A 17,982-nucleotide genomic window follows, 5' to 3' on the forward strand; every position below is an offset into this window, starting at 1 on the left:
AGTTGGCAACCCTACTTACTATAGGACATTGTAGTGTCCTTTTACTAGGTAGTCCACAAAGGTGTGTCGGGGGGGGGGGGGGATTCCATACATGAAATAGGCCTGTGTTATACATAGTTTGCTTTAATAAGTGACTATGAGAATATTTCAGGAATAAGTTATCTGCCTAATGGTACAACACACAGAATTTTTTTAGAAACAAATCTGTAATACTTTAATCGATCTTGGCCTAATGGAAGATATCCCTTTTTAGAAAAGCTTGTTTGTAATCCATAACAGATTATATTGCAATATGGCTAGCATTAAAGGGATACTAAACCCACATTTTTTCTTTCATGTTTCAGATAGAGTATGCAATTTTAAGCAACTATCTAATTTACTCCTATTATCAATTTTTTTTCTATCTATATATTTTTTTTTTAATTTTCTTTATACTAGATATACCTCTGGTTTCTGCCTTTCTTCAAGCAGACTCACAAGCAGGGCCGGCGCTTCCACTAGCCATCTAGGCAGCCGCCTAGGGCACACTGCCAACTAGGGCGCAGCAGCTCCAGCTGACTCCGTCACTCTTACGCCAAAATTTTTTTTTAAATTATTAGCCGACCCTCGCCTCACCCACCCCGATCCTGTACAAATTACAATCTGTGTTTTTTCTTTAGTCTTTTTTTTTTTTTTTTTTTTTTAAATCTTTTTTTTATTAATTTTCACAATTTACAAATAATAAGAATTCAATATCAGGTGAATATCATGACATTGATAACAAAATTAACAATAATAACAACAAAAAAGACTCCGTGGATAACACAACCCTTTCTATCGGGGTGCTAGATTGTCGTTCAAAAGTCTTATGATTTGAGTGGAGTCCATAAATACAGAAACAGTGAGAAGTTACCCATCTGATATACACATTTCTATTTATAAGGTAAAACAGGGTACTTTCAATGCAGTCGGCTTCCACGACTATGGGTAAGTGTGAACAGGAGCGGTGGTAAGGGGGAAGAGGAATGAATAGAGTAGGGAGGGAGGGGAAGGGAGGTTTAGATTAGGGCCCAACAGAGAGTGCTAGAGGCTGTATCAAGTTAGCCTGTATGGATACCTTCCTAGGAGGTGGATGGGGAGACCGGGGGTTCCTTCAGATCCGCCTGCTCCCATATAAATATTATATCAGAGATATCATCAGCCTTACCTTGAAAGCTGTAATGTATTTTCTCAAGTGAGAGGACATGGTTAACTTCACGTATCCACATTTGTGGAGTGGGGACCTGTGTCTTCTTCCAGAACCTAGGAATCAGGCGTTTGGCGCAATTGAGCATGCATTGCAATAGTTTCTTTCGGTGTTGGCAATTAAGATTTGGTAGGTCGTTGAGCAGAACCAGGGTAGGGTTTAAGATAATATTTGAGCCAAGGGTGTGATTGATATGTGTATTTATTGTGTGCCAATAGTGTTTAAGCTGGGGACAGTGCCAGAAAACATGGGTGAGGGATCCACTCTCCCTGCAGTGTCGCCAGCAGAGGGACGAAGCCCCTGGAAAAATGTTATGAAGCCTGGCGGGGGATAGGTACCAGCGCATTAGAATTTTATAATTGAGTTCAGTTAATACTGGTGATATAGATGATTTTTTTGTCGATATGAATATATTCAGGAGTTGTTTTTGAGTAAAAATCACAGTAAGTTCCCTCTCCCATTTTGTCATGTACGAAGGCAGGAGTATAGGGGAGGTGTTCTGCAAAATTTTGTGAATCAGGGATATATGAGATTTCTGGAGAGAGGGGGTTGTACATAATTACAGTCTTTTTTTTTAATTTATTATTAATTTAAGTCTTCAGACTCCGACATTGTGGGTATTGCTTGGCGCGTATTGCGCAGTCACACAGCGATGTCAGCACCTCAACGTCACCATCACGTGTCCACCCTGCCCGCTTTGCCGCTCACTGTACCAGCCTCACACGCGGCAGCTGGAAGACAGAGTGCGAGTGGTCTCGACTGGCTGCTGACTGTGCTGGCCTGTGCCTGTGGTGCAGACGGACGGTCACGGACGGACAGTGTCGGACAGTCAGAAACCTAAAAAAAATTGAAGTAGCTGGGTTGGGTAGTGTAGAGGCTAGAGCCTGGCTGGCAGTGGCAGAGCAAGCCCAGAGCCGATGGTAGTTACAGGGGGGGGGGGGGGCTGGGGCTGATGGGGGTTTACAGACCCCCCTGTAACTACCATCAGTCCCAGGGCCCCCCTGTAACTACTGTCAGCCACAGTGACAGGGCCCTCTGTAACTAACATCAGCCACAGCGCCCCCTGTAACTACCATCAGCCACAGGCCTTCCTGTAACCCCAATCAGCCTCAGCACCCTGTCCTGACACAGGAAGCTCTACCAATAAGATTAATGGTTCAGGATCTCCCTAGTGCCTTGTCTCCACAGTGTTACACTGTCAGTGTGTACTTTACCTATAGCTGTGTGTTACGTGACATATACTTTGTGGAATTTTGCCCTATGCCATGTGGCGCAATGTGTGTATGTGATCAGCTAATGGACCAGCTAAGGCTTGTAAGCTTACATAACATTCATGCTATTTCAAATAAAGATACCAAAAATGATAATAGTAGTAAATTAGAAAGTTGTTTAAAATTGCATGCTCTATCTGAATCATGAGATTTTTTATTTATTTTTTAAATGTTTTTTTTTTTCCCTTTAACAAGTATTATACTTGTCAATGTTTAGTATATGGTTAAAAGGACAGTCTACTCCAGAATTGCTATTTTTAAAAAAGATAGATAATCCCTTTATTACCGCTTCCCCAGTTTTTCATAATCAACACAGTTATTGTATATTAATATACATTTTAGAGACATGGCTCCAGATTGCTCCGGCCAGACACCGATTTAAAAGCCTATTTAAGCACCACTAAAGGCTAAAAAACCACCTTAACGGGTCGCTCACAGACCACTTTAGCACCGGAGGTGACAGGATTGCATCCATAGTATCCGTCTTGCAGACCGGCCTTCACTCATGACCGCCAAGGTCCGCCGATAGAGGCTGAGGCCCACAAACAGCTCCAGGACCTACTTACACCACATTGCCTATAGAGAACTTGCAGGGGAACCACACCTGCCAGCAACCGTTAAACCCGATCTGGACGACTGATGCATCTTAACTACCGGGCTGTACAGACCGCAAACCCGCATCTGCCACCAAAACAAAGTCTTGCAATCACCTGCCACAACAGAATCCAGGCCTCATCTGAAAGCCCTTAGCGTGCCGCAACATTAACAGGTACCGATAGCGGTATTATGGGACGACCTATACAAACCCACAGGGATAATGACCTAAACACCCTCACACAAAACTGGGTGCTTGCAACGGCCAGCATTTCCACTACGCGTGGAGGCCTACATAGGATCCAAAACTTTCATAATCCAGCTGGCGCACATTTAGGTCTTATACCCCTCATTAATCTGACCCTTAATGTTAAAGAGACACTCTGGTACTATATCTGAGCTCTAAATAACAGTGGGTTTACATCCAACATTTACTCAGGGCCACACTGAGCCTGGCCAAAGACCACTACGCCACCAGTAACAGGCCTTGTTCTCCACTGTGGCCTACTTGTCGGACATGACTAGATTTACCACAAAGCTGCATGAAGAAGCAATTAAAGGCCAGTTTAGACCACTACGACCATAAATCGGCAGGAGAAATGACTGAACTCTCATTTGTAATTTTGGATTGGTCTCATTAACCTACAGCTGGGGTACACAGTTTCTCTGATAGACCTTACCCAATCCATATATTCGTCTGCCCTAAACTAGTTGCCGCAGAGACCCAGGGAGACGTGCTTCCCTTCACAAAGGATTGATCCGGTAAGCTGGCATACCCGGTGGGGTGAAGTCTGTGAACAGCCGCGGGCCTTGTGCAGGCACTTTTGTGCCGGAACCGGCTCGATTATCAGGGAGCTGCCCGCCATCTTTGAAACGTGGCGCAGCTAAATACAGATGTCTACACAGCCGAAAATTAATGCCGCTCAGATTCGCTGAAAAGAAATGTTCTCCTGGAGGGTAAGATACGCAGATAAGAGCACCTGGGAGCCTAAAGCAGCACATTAGAGTTTCGAGTTGATCCGGACTAATCTGGCTGTGAATAAGGCCTGATGCACCTGGAGGATGATCGTTATTTTATCCGTTGGACCATGGGACATGTACTCTGTTAACCCTTGGATCAGTGCTGTACTGCACATAAACGAATGGATAAGGCTTACACATAAAAGAGTTGGAAACTATTCTGCTCGCTGCAGTTAAAAGGCTCCTCATTTTCTGAAGGGCTGGACAGCCATCTCACTGCAAAATATGTATGGTAGCATATGCGACAATGGCGGATAGCACCATTTCCATGGACAGCTTGCTGGGATCACCAAAGCTTGTTTTGGGGCAGCGGCCAGAGACTTGGGATGAGGTGAAATTTAGGTGGCTGGACTGATATTTCTTGCCTGACAAAAAGATCCAATTGGTGATCCTTCCATATATCCCAGAGTTGATACATTAGGGGCTCTGGCCTTGGGACTGTGATATTTTCAGACTGACCTATGTTCTAACTTATTGCTCTCATATAGTTACCATTTTAGCCCTATTTTAACAAAGTGTCGAGAGATATGATAATTGCCTTTAATTCCTTCCTATTTCTACCTACATGCCTCTTTCGGCCCTAATACCACTAAGTCCACATTCACTTATTGTAAATAGCCCCTAGTTGGTTACACACTATTCTCTTCTCATGCACTATAGGTTGTGCCTTTATATAGTACTATATATGTTACTTTAATGAGCTCAAGACGGGCTATATCATATCGGCCTCTTGACCCCGGTAGAGACATTCCCTATCCTTTTGTTCCTTCTAAGTGATATTCTCTCGACATGGAGGGGGATAAATTAAAGTAGGTTGAGTTGGGAGGTATGAACAGCTCTACATTTTCTTACTCCTATACTGTATATAACATGGAAGTTCATAACTGACCCTGGATGCTTCAGGCTGATTAACGCTACTTAACGTGTTACCTGTTAATTGTTTTAGTATGTACATTCCTAAAAGTGTAACATATAATTTTATAGTTGTTGTCCCCTTGTAGGATCTACACATGCAGCTGCAGGCAGTAGGTAGTTTTCATGTAAGTCACACTTAGTTTAATCTACCTTGCTTGGCGTGTATGGCTATATATTGTTGTTATCTATTTAAATAGAGGTGGTAGTATGTATTCTGACAGTTTGAGTTTCTCCATTGTTCTGATTGAAACCATTATACATCTTGTGCGTTAGGTTCAACATGTGATAGGCTCAACGCGTGCTAGGTACCGCGTGTGCTAGGTAAGGTGGGTACTGGGTACGGCGTGTGCTAGGTATTGCATGAGCTAGGTCCAGTGGGCGCTAGGTACATATTATGTGTGCCAGGTATCATGTGTGCTAGGTATCGTGTGTGCTAGGTATCATGTGTGCTAGGTATCATGTGTGCTAGGTATCGCGTGTGCTGGGTTTAACGTGTGCTAGGTATTGCACGTGCTAAGCAAGGTGGGTGCTTGGTACGGCGTGTGCTAGGTACTTTGTGAGCTAGGTACACTGGGTGCTAGGTATACTGGGTGCTAGGTACAGTGGGTGCTAGGTACAATGGATGTTAGGTACAATGGGTGCTGGGTACATTGGGTGCTAGGTGCAATGGCTGCTAGGTATATTGGGTGCTGGGCACAATGGATGTTAGATACAATGGGTATTAGGTACAAGGTGTGCTAGGTATAATGTGTACTAGGTACATTGTGTGCTAGGTACAATGTGTGCTAGGTACAATGTGTGCTAGGTGCAATGTGTGCTAGGTGCAGTGTGTGCTAGGTACAATGTGTGCTAGGTACAATGTGTGCTAGGTGCAATGTGTGCTAGGTGCAGTGTGTGCTAGGTACAATGTGTGCTAGGCGCAATGTGTGCTAGGTGCAATGTGTGCTGGGTGCAATGTGTGCTGGGTGCAATGTGTGCTAGTGTCATGATCCTCCTATTCCACCTTAAATGTGTCAAGCAAATACTATATACCACCTTTACATCTTGTTAACTTCCTACCTGAACCCAATATAAACCTGCTTCCTCCCATTGTCCTTTGCTGGTTTATTGAAGTGTAATAGCTACAGTTCCAGTCCTTACCTTTTCTACAGCATAACAGGATTTAAACTGTGTATTTATTTCCTTTTCTATCAGCATTCCTCTATTTCAGCCGGTGCTGACATTACCTATCTGCAGCAGGACTTCACTCCACACCTCCCCCATCCAGGGTCTGCTTGTGAGTATTCCTAACAACCTGGCGTGACACACCACTCAGCAAACAGGAAACACAGGGACCACAGCGTTCACACTGCTCACCAAGCTCATTGGGACTGGATCTCTGTGCTGCACTCATCGCACTCACAGCAGCTGCAGTTTGCTTAAAGGGGAAATCTCATTCAGCGACTTCTGGACAGGTGCTGTATAAACTTTCATAAACTGACTGTGCAACTCTCTTCTGAAGTACACCTAAACATACTACAAGTGTAAGTTTTGTATAGTGAAGCTGCTTGCATTTAACCCTGGTCTCTTTCTACTAACTGCATCCTGATATATAATTAACCTCTGCAGTACTGTTTATCTCTGTTTATCCATTGCTACCAATACCTGCCGAAGTCAACTCCCACTAATAGACACTCCAGTTACTGGGAGCTAGCTGTCCGGCAAAATTAATAACAAGTGTTATACAGTTCACTAAAAGCATATAGTGTACTGTCATCCTCAACTCTTGTAACACATCCTCAATTTTACATGATATCTTGGTTGTTACAATTACAAGTGAGTTGATTGTTACATAATAAACCAGCCCTATATAGTAGCCATGGAGCCCACTGACGTCACTCCCCAGCTACACAGCCTAAATCAAAGGCTGGATAACCTAACCCAGGCTTTCAGGGATTTGCAGGTGGAAAATCAAAGCCTTAAAGCCTGCTTAAGGGAAGTGCTATCAAATAGAAATTCTGGAAATGACCATCATGCTGAACCCCAGGTTTCATACCCCGAAAAGTTCTCAGGGGACCGCTCCACTTTTCGTCAATTTCGTAATGCATGCTTATTGCTTTTCGATTTACGCCCTAGGACCTACCCCACTGACAGGGCCAAAGTACTAACCATCCTATCATACCTTAGGGGAGAGCCAAGGGTCTGGGCTGACTCTTTATATGAGTCACAAGACCCAATACTGAATTCCCTGGACTGCTTCCTTAAAGCCCTCTCCTCTCTTTATGATGATCCCTACCGCCAGATTACAGCTGAGGGCAAACTCAGAGGTTTAAAACAGCTTAAAGCCCCAGTTGAAGAGTATATCACTCGTTTTAGGATATGGGCCAGAGATTCCCTCTGGAATGAGGTTTCTCTGAAAAACCAGTATCGCCTTGGTTTATCCGAAGACATTAAGGATGAACTCGCCAGAGTAGGTATTCCAGACCGCCTGGAAGAACTGTACATCCTTACCACTACTATTGACCGTAGACTTAGGGAGAGGAGGCAATAAAAAAAAACCTCTAACCCCCTCAGCGCAGGGTTTTACAGACGCCATCTACTTCATCACCTGAGCAACCTATGGACATTAGTTTTCTACGTGGACCCCTCTCTCCACAAGAGAAATTGAGACGCCGTACATTAAATTTGTGCATGTATTGCGCATCAGCAGACCATGTTGTTAAGGAGTGTCAACTACTATTCAAACAGAAGATGGGTAAGGTACACCCTTTCAACCATTGCCTAAACACAAAAAATATTGCCACTGCCTATCTAACATTACCCTTATCCTTGCAGTGGGAACAACACAGGATAAAGTGTGAAGCCATCATAGATACCGGAGCATGTGCCAACTTTATTGATTTGAGTTTAGTCACTGTTAATAAAATACCTTCTTCTTTCAAAAGCACACCTCTGCCTCTCAAAGTTATTGACGGTTCACATCTACCATCTGGTCCTGTCATGCAACAGACTATTCCCTTATTGGTTACTACTGCCTCTGGTCATTCTGAGACCATTACCTTTGAAATCATATCATCCCCTCTCTATCTTATAGTTCTGGGAATTACCTGGTTACAGTTACACCAACCCTCGGTGCATTGGGACACACTTACTCTATCCTTTCCCTCTTCTTACTGCTCTAAGACCTGTTTTCCAACTGCTCATTTACTCTCTACCTCTGCTCCTTCTATTCCTCCTCAGTATTCAGATTTCTCTGATGTCTTCGATCAGAAAGAGGCCGAGTCATTACCTCCACACAGGTCCTACGATTGCCCCATTGACCTGTTACCTGGAGCCACCATTCCCTACGGCCATATCTATCCCCTGTCCAGACCTGAGTTACAACATTTAAAAAACTACATAACCGATAATTTAAAGAAAGGTTTCATCCGTCCCTCCACTTCCCCTGCCGGTGCCGGCATCTTTTTTGTGAAAAACAAGGACGGGTCCTTGCGCCCTATTATAGATTATCGTGAATTAAATAAACGCACAATAAAGAACAGGTACCCGCTACCTCTAATCCCAGAATTGGTTGAGAGGTTGAGTGGCGCTACTATATTTACTAAACTAGACCTTAGGGGCGCATATAACCTTGTTGGAATAAGGTCCGGGGACGAGTGGCTGACAGCATTTAGGACTAGGTATGGTCTTTTTGAATATACTGTTATGCCATTCGGTCTGTGCAACGCCCCGGCGACATTCCAGAATTTTATCAACGATATCTTTAGGGACATCTTAGACACTTTTCTGGTGGTCTATCTTGACGATATTCTAATCTATTCTTCTTCCCTTTCAGAACATGTCATACATGTCAGGCAAGTGTTGTCCAGACTAAGGTCACATAGTCTTTACGTAAAATTAGAGAAATGTCTCTTTCATGTTACAGAGGTCTCATTCCTAGGTTACCATATCAGTCAAAGTACCATTATGATGGAAGACAATAAAATCAAAGCCATCACATCTTGGCCTACACCAACCACTATCAAAGAAGTATAACGCTTCTTAGGCTTTGCAAACTTTTACAGGCGCTTTATCCATAATTTCGCAGCTATCACTAAGCCATTAACAAATCTCACTAAGACAACAAAACCTTTCCTCTGGACCCCCCAGTCTCAAAAAGCCTTCAATGACCTCAAGTCCCTGTTTGTGTCATCACCTATTCTTCAATTACCAAACAGCAAAGCTCAGTTCATATTAGAAGATGACGCTTCCGAATATGCCATCGGTTCAGTTCTTTCTCAAAGGTCCTCTCTTGACAAACAGATCCATCCTGTTTGTTATTTCTCCAGACTTTTAACACCCGCTGAGTTGAATTACCCCACAGGGGAAAAAGAGTTATTAGCCATCAAGTCATCCTTTGATCAGTGGAGACACTTACTGGAGGGGGCAGAACACCCTATAACTATTCTCACAGATCACAAAAATCTCCAATACCTCCAAACCAATCGCACTCTCTCTGCTCGCCAACTTCGTTGGAGCCTCTACTTCTCCCGGTTCAATTTTACCATAAGCTACCGCCCCGGTTCAAAAAACGGGAAAGCTGACGCACTCTCACGCAAGGACCATAAGCCCCACTCTGATCCTTCCTACACAACTATAATCCCTAAAACATCCTTCATTGGTTTCATGTCCAAGGATTTTTCAGAGCTCAAAACCCAACAACAATTGGACCCCACTACAAGTTCCTACACTTTATCTAAAGATGACAATGGTATCCTATGTAACAACTCTAAGTTTTATATACCTCCCTCTCTCCGTGACAAGGCTTTACAACTCACACATGATTCTACACTGGCTGGACACTTAGGTGTACAAAAAACACTGGATCTCCTACAAAGACATTTTTGGTGGCCCTCCATGAAACACTCAGTAAAAGCCTATATCAAGTCCTGCCCCACCTGTCAGACCTCTAAGCCTTCACACCAATTGCCTATTACAAAATCTACCCATTCCAGATTGCCCATGGAAAAGCCTCTCTATGGACTTTATCGTTGACCTCCCTAAATCCCAAGGAAAGACTGCCATATTTGTCGTAGTGGATCTATTTTCTCGTATGGCTCATTTCATACCAACTAACTCTCTCCCTACAGCACAACAAACCGCCGAGCTGTTTATCAAAGAGGTTGTGCGCCTTCACGGATTACCTACATCTGTATTGAGTGACAGAGGCTCGCAGTTCACCTCAAAGTTTTGGAAATTTCTCTGTTCCTCTCTTTCCATTCAGCAACATCTCACCACCTCATACCACCCTCAGTCAAATGGTCTCTGTGAGAGGACCAACCAGTGGCTAGAGCAGTACTTAAGATGTTTGTGCTCTAGCACCCACGAATCATGGGTCTCCTTCATACCTCAAGCGGAATTCGCATACAATAATACTAACTCTTCTACCGGATTTTCACCTTTCTATATCAACTCAGGACTCCATCCACGTTTCCATCCCTTATTATCCTCTCACACTCCTTGTCCTCAGGTTAATGATCTCATTAATTCTATTAAACTAACATACAATGTGGTCCAAAGCAATATCAAGCATGCACAAGCTTCTCAAAAGCGCTACTATGATTTACGGCATCGTCCACAACCTAATTACAAGGTTGGGGACATGGTTTGGTTGAGCACAAAAAATCTTAGAATACCCTCACCATGCAGGAAGTTTAACAATCTCTTTGTTGGTCCTTTTCCAATTGTAGCCATTCGCAACCCACTTACTGTTAACTTACAGCTCCCTGCTACTTAACGCATCCACCCGACTTTTCATATATCATTGATCAAACCCCGACGCCGGATCCTGAATATGAAGTACATTCCGTTTTGGACTCTCGTCGATGCAATGGACAACTGCAGTACCTTGTCCATTGGGCTGGATTTGATTCCTCTGAAGATTCTTGGGAGCCTGCAGCCAACCTCTCGGCTCCCCAGCTGGTGTCTCTCTTTCATAGGCGCCATCCTGATCGTCCCGCACCCTGATCCCTTCTTGATGGATCTTTTGGGGGGGGGGTGTCATGATCCTCCTATTCCACCTTAAATGTGTAAGTTTTGTATAGTGAAGCTGCTTGCATTTAACCCTGGTCTCTTTCTACTAACTGCATCCTGATATATAATTAACCTCTGCAGTACTGTTTATCTCTGTTTATCCATTGCTACCAATACCTGCCGAAGTCAACTCCCACTAATAGACACTCCAGTTACTGGGAGCTAGCTGTCCGGCAAAATTAATAACAAGTGTTATACAGTTCACTAAAAGCATATAGTGTACTGTCATCCTCAACTCTTGTAACACATCCTCAATTTTACATGATATCTTGGTTGTTACAATTACAAGTGAGTTGATTGTTACAGCTAGGTACAATGTGTGCTAGGAACAATGTGTGCTAGGAACAATGTGTGCTGGATACAATGTGTGCTAGGTACAAAGTGTGCTAGGTACAATGCATGTGTGCTAGGTACAATGTGAGTTAGATTCCATGTATGCTGGGTACCAAGTGTGCTGGGTACCATGAGTGCTAGGTATCATGTGTGCTAGGCTCAACGTGTGCTGGGTCCTGCGTGTGCCAGGCAAGGCGGGTGCTGGGTACAGCGTGTGCTAGGTATAACGTGAGCTAGGCACAGCAGATGCTAGGCACATTGTGTGCTAGGTATAATGTGTACTGGGCATAATGTGTGCTAGGTATAATGTGTGGTGAGTACAGTGTGTGTGAGATGCAGCGTGGGCTAGGTACAATGTGTGCTAGGTTCAGTGCGTGCTGGGCACTGCGAGTGCCAGGCAAGGAGGGTGCTGGGTATGGCGTGTGCTAGGTATAGCGTGAGCTAGGTACAGTGGGTGTTAGGTACGTATCATGTGCGCTAGGTATTAAGTGTGCTAGGCATCAGGTGGGCTAGGTATCATGTGTGCTAGGTTCAACGTGTGCTACGTACTACGGGTGCAAGGTAAGGCGGGTGCTTGGTACGGCGTGTGCTAGGTATAACGTGAGCTAAGTATAGTGGGTTTTGTGAGCAGTGTGTGCTGGGTATGGTGTTCTGGGAACAGTTTGTGCTAGGTATGAGTGCTAAGTATGGTGTGTGTTAGGTACAGTGTGTGCTAGGTACAGAGTGTGTTAGGTACAGTGTGTGCTAGGCACAGTGTGTGGTAGGCACAGAGTGTAGTAGGTACAGTGTGTGGCAGGTACAGTATGTGGCAGGTATAGTATGTGGTAGGTACAGTGTGTGCTAGGTACAATGTGTGCTAGGTGCAATGTGTGCTAGGTGCAATGTGTGCTAGGTGCAATGTGGGCTTGGTACAATGTGTGCTAGGTACAATGTGTGCTAGGTACAATGTGTGCTAGGTGCAATGTGTGCTAGGTACAATGTGTGCTAGGTACAATGTGTGCTAGGTACAATGGGTGCTAGGTACAATGGGTGCTAGGTACAATGGGTGCTAGGTACAATGGGCGCTAGGTACAATGTGTGCTAGGTCAATGTGTGCTGGGTTCCGCGAGTACCAGGTAAGGTGGGTGCTTGGTACGGCATGTGCTAGGTACAGCGTGAGCAAGATATAGTGGGGGCTAGGTATAATGTGTACTAGATATAATGGGAGTTGATATGTGTGCTGGGTATAGTATGTGTTAGGCACAGTAGAACCTGTCCCTCAATTTGTATGGATACAGTGGGGGAAAAAAGTATTTAGTCAGCCACCAATTGTGCAAGTTCTCCCACTTAAGAAGATGAGAGAGGCCTGTAATTTTCATCATAGGTATACCTCAACTATGAGAGACAAAATGTGGAAACAAATCCAGACAATCACATTGTCTGACTTGGAAAGAATTTATTTGCAAATTATGGTGGAAAATAAGTATTTGGTCAATATCAAAAGTTCATCTCAATAGTTTGTTATAAATCCTTTGTTGGCAATGACAGAGGTCAAACGTTTTCTGTAAGTCTTCACAAGGTTGTCACACACTGTTGGTGGTATGTTGGCCCATCCCTGCATACAGATCTCCTCTAGAGCAGTGATGTTTTGGGGCTGTCGCTGGGCAACACGGACTTTCAACTCCCTCCAAAGGTTTTCTATGGGGTTGAGATCTGGAGACTGGCTAGGACACTCCAGGACCTTGAAATGCTTCTTACGAAGCCACTCCTTCATTGCCCGGGCAGTGTGTTTGGGATCATTGTCATGCTGAAAGACCCAGCCACATTTCATCTTCCATGCCCTTGCTGATGGAAGGAGGTTTGCACTCAAAATCTCACGATACATGGCCCCATTCATTCTTTCATGTACACGGATCAGTCGTCCTGTTCCCTTTGCAGAGAAACAGCCCCAAAGCATGATGTTGCCACCCCCATGCTTCACAGTAGGTATGGTGTTCTCTCTCCTCCAAACATGACAAGTTGTGTTTCTACCAAACAGTTCTACTTTGGTTTCATCTGACCATATGACATTTTCCCAATCTGCTTCTGGATCATCCAAATGCTCTCTAGCATACTTCAGACGGGCCCGGACATGTACTGGCTTAAGCAGGGGGACACGTCTGGCACTGCAGGATCTGAGTCCCTGGCAGCGTAGTGTGTTACTGATGGTAGCCTCTGTTACGTTGGTCCAGCTCTCTGCAGGTCATTCACTAGGCCCCCCCGTGTGGTTCTGGGATGTTTGCTCACCGTTCATGTGATCATTTTGACCCCACATCGTGAGATCTTGCGTGGAGCCCCAGATCGAGGGAGATTATCAGTGGTCTTGTATGTCTTCCATTTTCTAATTATTGCTCCCACAGTTGATTTATTCACATCAAGCTGCTTGCCTATTGCAGATTCAGTCTTCCCAGCCTGGTGCAGGTCTACAATTTTGTTTCTGGTGTCCTTCGACAGCTCTTTGGTCTTCACCATAGTGGAGTTTGGAGTGTGACTGTTTGAGGTTGTGGACAGGTGTCTTTTATACTGATAACAAGTTCAAACAGGTGCCATTAATACAGGTAATGAGTGGAGGACAGAGGAGCCTCTTAAAGAAGAAGATACAGGTACGTGAGAGCCAGAAATCTTGCTTGTTTGTAGGTGACCAAATACTTATTTTCCACCATAATTTGCAAATAAATTCTTTCCAAATCAGACAATGTGATTGTCTGGATTTGTTTCCACATTTTGTCTCTCATAGTTGAGGTATACCTATGATGAAAATTACAGGCCTCTCTCATCTTCTTAAGTGGGAGAACTTGCACAATTGGTGACTGACTAAATACTTTTTTCCCCCACTGTATCCATACAAATTGAGGGACAGGTTTTCCCCACTGTATGTCTGCCAGTATATAATACAATAATTTATCTTGACCTGCTCTTTGGAGCTTCAAATTTGATAATATATGTTTCACCTCCCCCCCCCCCCCCCCATATTTAGAGCCCACACTAGGGTTCAACCTCGGTGAACTACTTTCACCACAAATCCCTGCAATTTACTTATGATGTCTTAATGTTTTTTCAGTTACTGCATCCGGACCTGCGTGTCCGATCCCTTTGTTTGTGTATATTTGAATAGGGTTCCTGCGTGTCCCCAAATGTTACCCTTTATTCTAAAACCGAATAAAAAAATGAATAAAAAAAATATACATTTTAACCTCTGTGATTACCATGTATATAAGCCTATGCAGACTGCCCCTTATCTCAGTTCTTTTAACAGACATGCTTTTTAGTCAATCGGTGCCCGTACCCTCCCACACAGGCGTGAGCACAATGTTATCTATATGGCACACATGAAATAACACCCTCTAGCTCTGAAAAACTGTCAAATGCTTTCAGACAAGAGATGGCCTTCAAGGCATTAGAAATTAGCACATGAGCCTATCTAGGTTTAGATTTCAACAAAGAACACTAATGGAACAAAGCAAATTTGATGCTGAATGTAAATTGTAAATGTAAATATATATTGACACGGTGACTTGCTAGCTTGAGTTTTAACCAGTAACTACTAAGATGTCATGAAAAAAATAATTCTTTAATTTTGCCCAGGATCAATTGCTGGGCCTGATGTGTGTGGGGTCATTTGTTTCTCAGGTGAATTTTACCAATGTACGGTTATTTGTTAATTAATAAAACCTTAAACAATGGGGTCAACTTCCCAGCTTAAAGGCAAAAATAGGAGTGACCATGTGGGTGTAGTTGGGGGAGATTGTGGCATAGTTACTTATGTCTCTGTTTGTAATGTACATATATAAGTAGTTTTATATTTTCGAAGATGGACCATAGAGCTGAACTATCTTTACTGAACCAGATGTTTTTTATTTTCTTCAGTTAGCTATGGCTGATAAAAAAACAACCTTCTGGAGCCCAGTACCGCAAACGAAAGGCAGAACAAGCTAAGGAGCAAGCAAAACAAAAGGGGTACTTCATTAGATACCTTCATACACAGAAAGCAAATCAAGAACAAGAATGTGAGTGTACTCTTGTAGAAGCTGCCACTGGGGAAGCTGAATGTTGTGCTCCAACTACAAGTCATACTGAAGTTTCACAATTTGGAAATGTTTCTAGAAAGAACGCAGAAGAAAAAGATGTCAATAAAAGTGAGACTAGTAACACTGCAAAGTCAGCAAAAGAAAACAATATTGTGCCTGATTTGGATTACAGTGACCCTGCTAAATGGCCCTACTCTTGCAGTGATGATCTACGACAGCTTATAATTCAACATGGACCACAGGAGGTTGTATTACATGATTTTCCCAAAGACTCAAAAAACAGATGATTTTCTCCTGTACACTACAAGAGGAGACTGGCAAATGGTGAAGAAGTGTGTCGCGAATGGTTGATATATTCAACTTCAAAATATGTGTTTTTTTGTTTTTGCTGTAAATTGTTCAGTAAAAGAAATGTTGCATCATCCCTACAAGAAACAGGATCAAAAGACTGGAAGAGCATTTGAGCAATTATTTCTTCACATGAGAGGAATACTGACCATTTGGAAAACTATCAAGCCTGGCGTGAACTTGAATTGCGCTTATCTAAAGAAAAAACAATTGATGCTATTAACCAGCAGAATATTAGGCAAGAAGAACAATATTGGCAACAAGTCTTGCAACACTTGATTTCTTTGGTAAGAGTTCTTGCCATGCAAAACCTATCATACCGTGGTACAAATGACAAGTTGTATATTGCCAGCAATTAAAAATTTTTAAAGTTTGTGGAATATCTAGCCCTTTTTGATCATATCATGAATGAACATTTGCGTAGGGTTAAAGATCATGAAACATTGGTTCACTACCTGGGAAAATATATCCAGAATGAGCTTATACAGCTTCTAGTCGGTGCTATAAAGCAGAAAATTATAACAAGTACAATCTCAGCTAAATACTATTCAATTATTCTGGACTGCACACCTGATGTTACTCATATTGAGCAAATGACAATGATTGTACGTTTTGTTGATGTAAGCAAACCATCAGATAATGAGACTGAAAGTATTACTATAAGAGAACATTTCTTAGGATTTATTCCACTACAGGAGACTACAGGTGCCTTTATAGCAGAAACTCTTCTTGAACAGCTGAAGCAAATTCAATTGCCAATTGAAAATCTCCATGGTCAAAGGTATGACAATGCGAGTAACATGAAAGGCAAACAAAATGGAGCACAAAAGAGAATACTGGACTTAAACCCACGTGCGTTTTTTGTTCCTTGCAATGCACATTCTTTAAACTTGGTAGTCAATGATGCTGCTAGGTGTTGTCTGGAAGCAACAACTTTCTTCGGGTTAGTTCAACAGATTTATAATTATTTCTCTACATCAACTAAGCGTTGGCAAGTTCTAATTAACCATATATCAGACTTAGGCATAACTGTTAAGCCATTGAGGGAAACAAGATGGGAGAGTCGGATTGATGCTTTGAAACCACGGAGATATCATCTTGGTAATATATATGATGCTTTGACGGAGATTTTTGAGGATACAAGCCTATCAGGTCCATCTGGAAAATACTTCCCGAGTTGAAGCCAAGGGCCTTGCTGATGCAGTTAGTAAATTCAAGTTTCTGGTATCCCTTGTTACACGGTACAACATCCTTTTTGAAGTCAATCTTACAAGCAAGCTACTACAAAATAAGGAAGCTGATTTAAATTCAGCTACAAGACAATTGCAAGTGACCAAGAATTATCTCATAACCTGCAGGTGTTATAAGGGGTTTCAACAAATTTTGACAGATGCTACCGAGATTGCAAATGAGATACAGATAGTACCAAACTTTGAGACAGAAGATCAAGTTCGAAACAGGAGAAAGAAACAGCAGTTTGAATATGAGGCCCGAGAAGAAGCACCACAAGATCCAAAAGCAGAAATTCAAAACAGGTTTTTACTATGCTGTTTTAGACATGGCCATACAATCTATTGAAGAGAGATTCTAACAGCTACAAAAATATAATTCACTTTTTGGCTTTCTATATGACATATACAGTATAAAGAAAAAATCAACAGAAGATTTACTTAAGGACTGTAATAATTTGGAAAAGTCATTGATGCATAAAGGAAACAAAGATATTGATGCTGAAGATCTGCGTTGTGAACTTGAAGCAATAGGTCGAAGACTTCCAAAGCCTATGCAGCCACAAGAAGTACTTCTCTTCATACTACAAAATAAACTTCTGGATAACGTGCCTAATGTTTCTGTTGCTCTGAGGATCCTTCTCACACTTCCAGTATCAGTGGCAAGTGGTGAACATAGTTTCTCAAAGCTCAAACTTATAAAAAGTTACATACGTTCTACAATGTTGGAAAAGAGACTAGTTGGCTTGGCAACTAAATCAATTGAACATACACAGGCAGCAGCACTTGATCTGGCTGAAATGGTGACAAAATTTGCAAAGGAAAAGGCACGCAGAGTGAGATTTTGATGTGTCTGAAATTTAAACTTTTATCTGAAAAATCTGTGGGGTTTTTTTGTTTCTCTGACTGTAAGAAAAATACAGTTAATATATATTTTGTTTAATAAAAAG

The sequence above is a fragment of the Bombina bombina genome, chromosome 3 (genome assembly GCF_027579735.1).
Source record: "Bombina bombina isolate aBomBom1 chromosome 3, aBomBom1.pri, whole genome shotgun sequence".
NCBI lineage: Eukaryota > Metazoa > Chordata > Amphibia > Anura > Bombinatoridae > Bombina > Bombina bombina.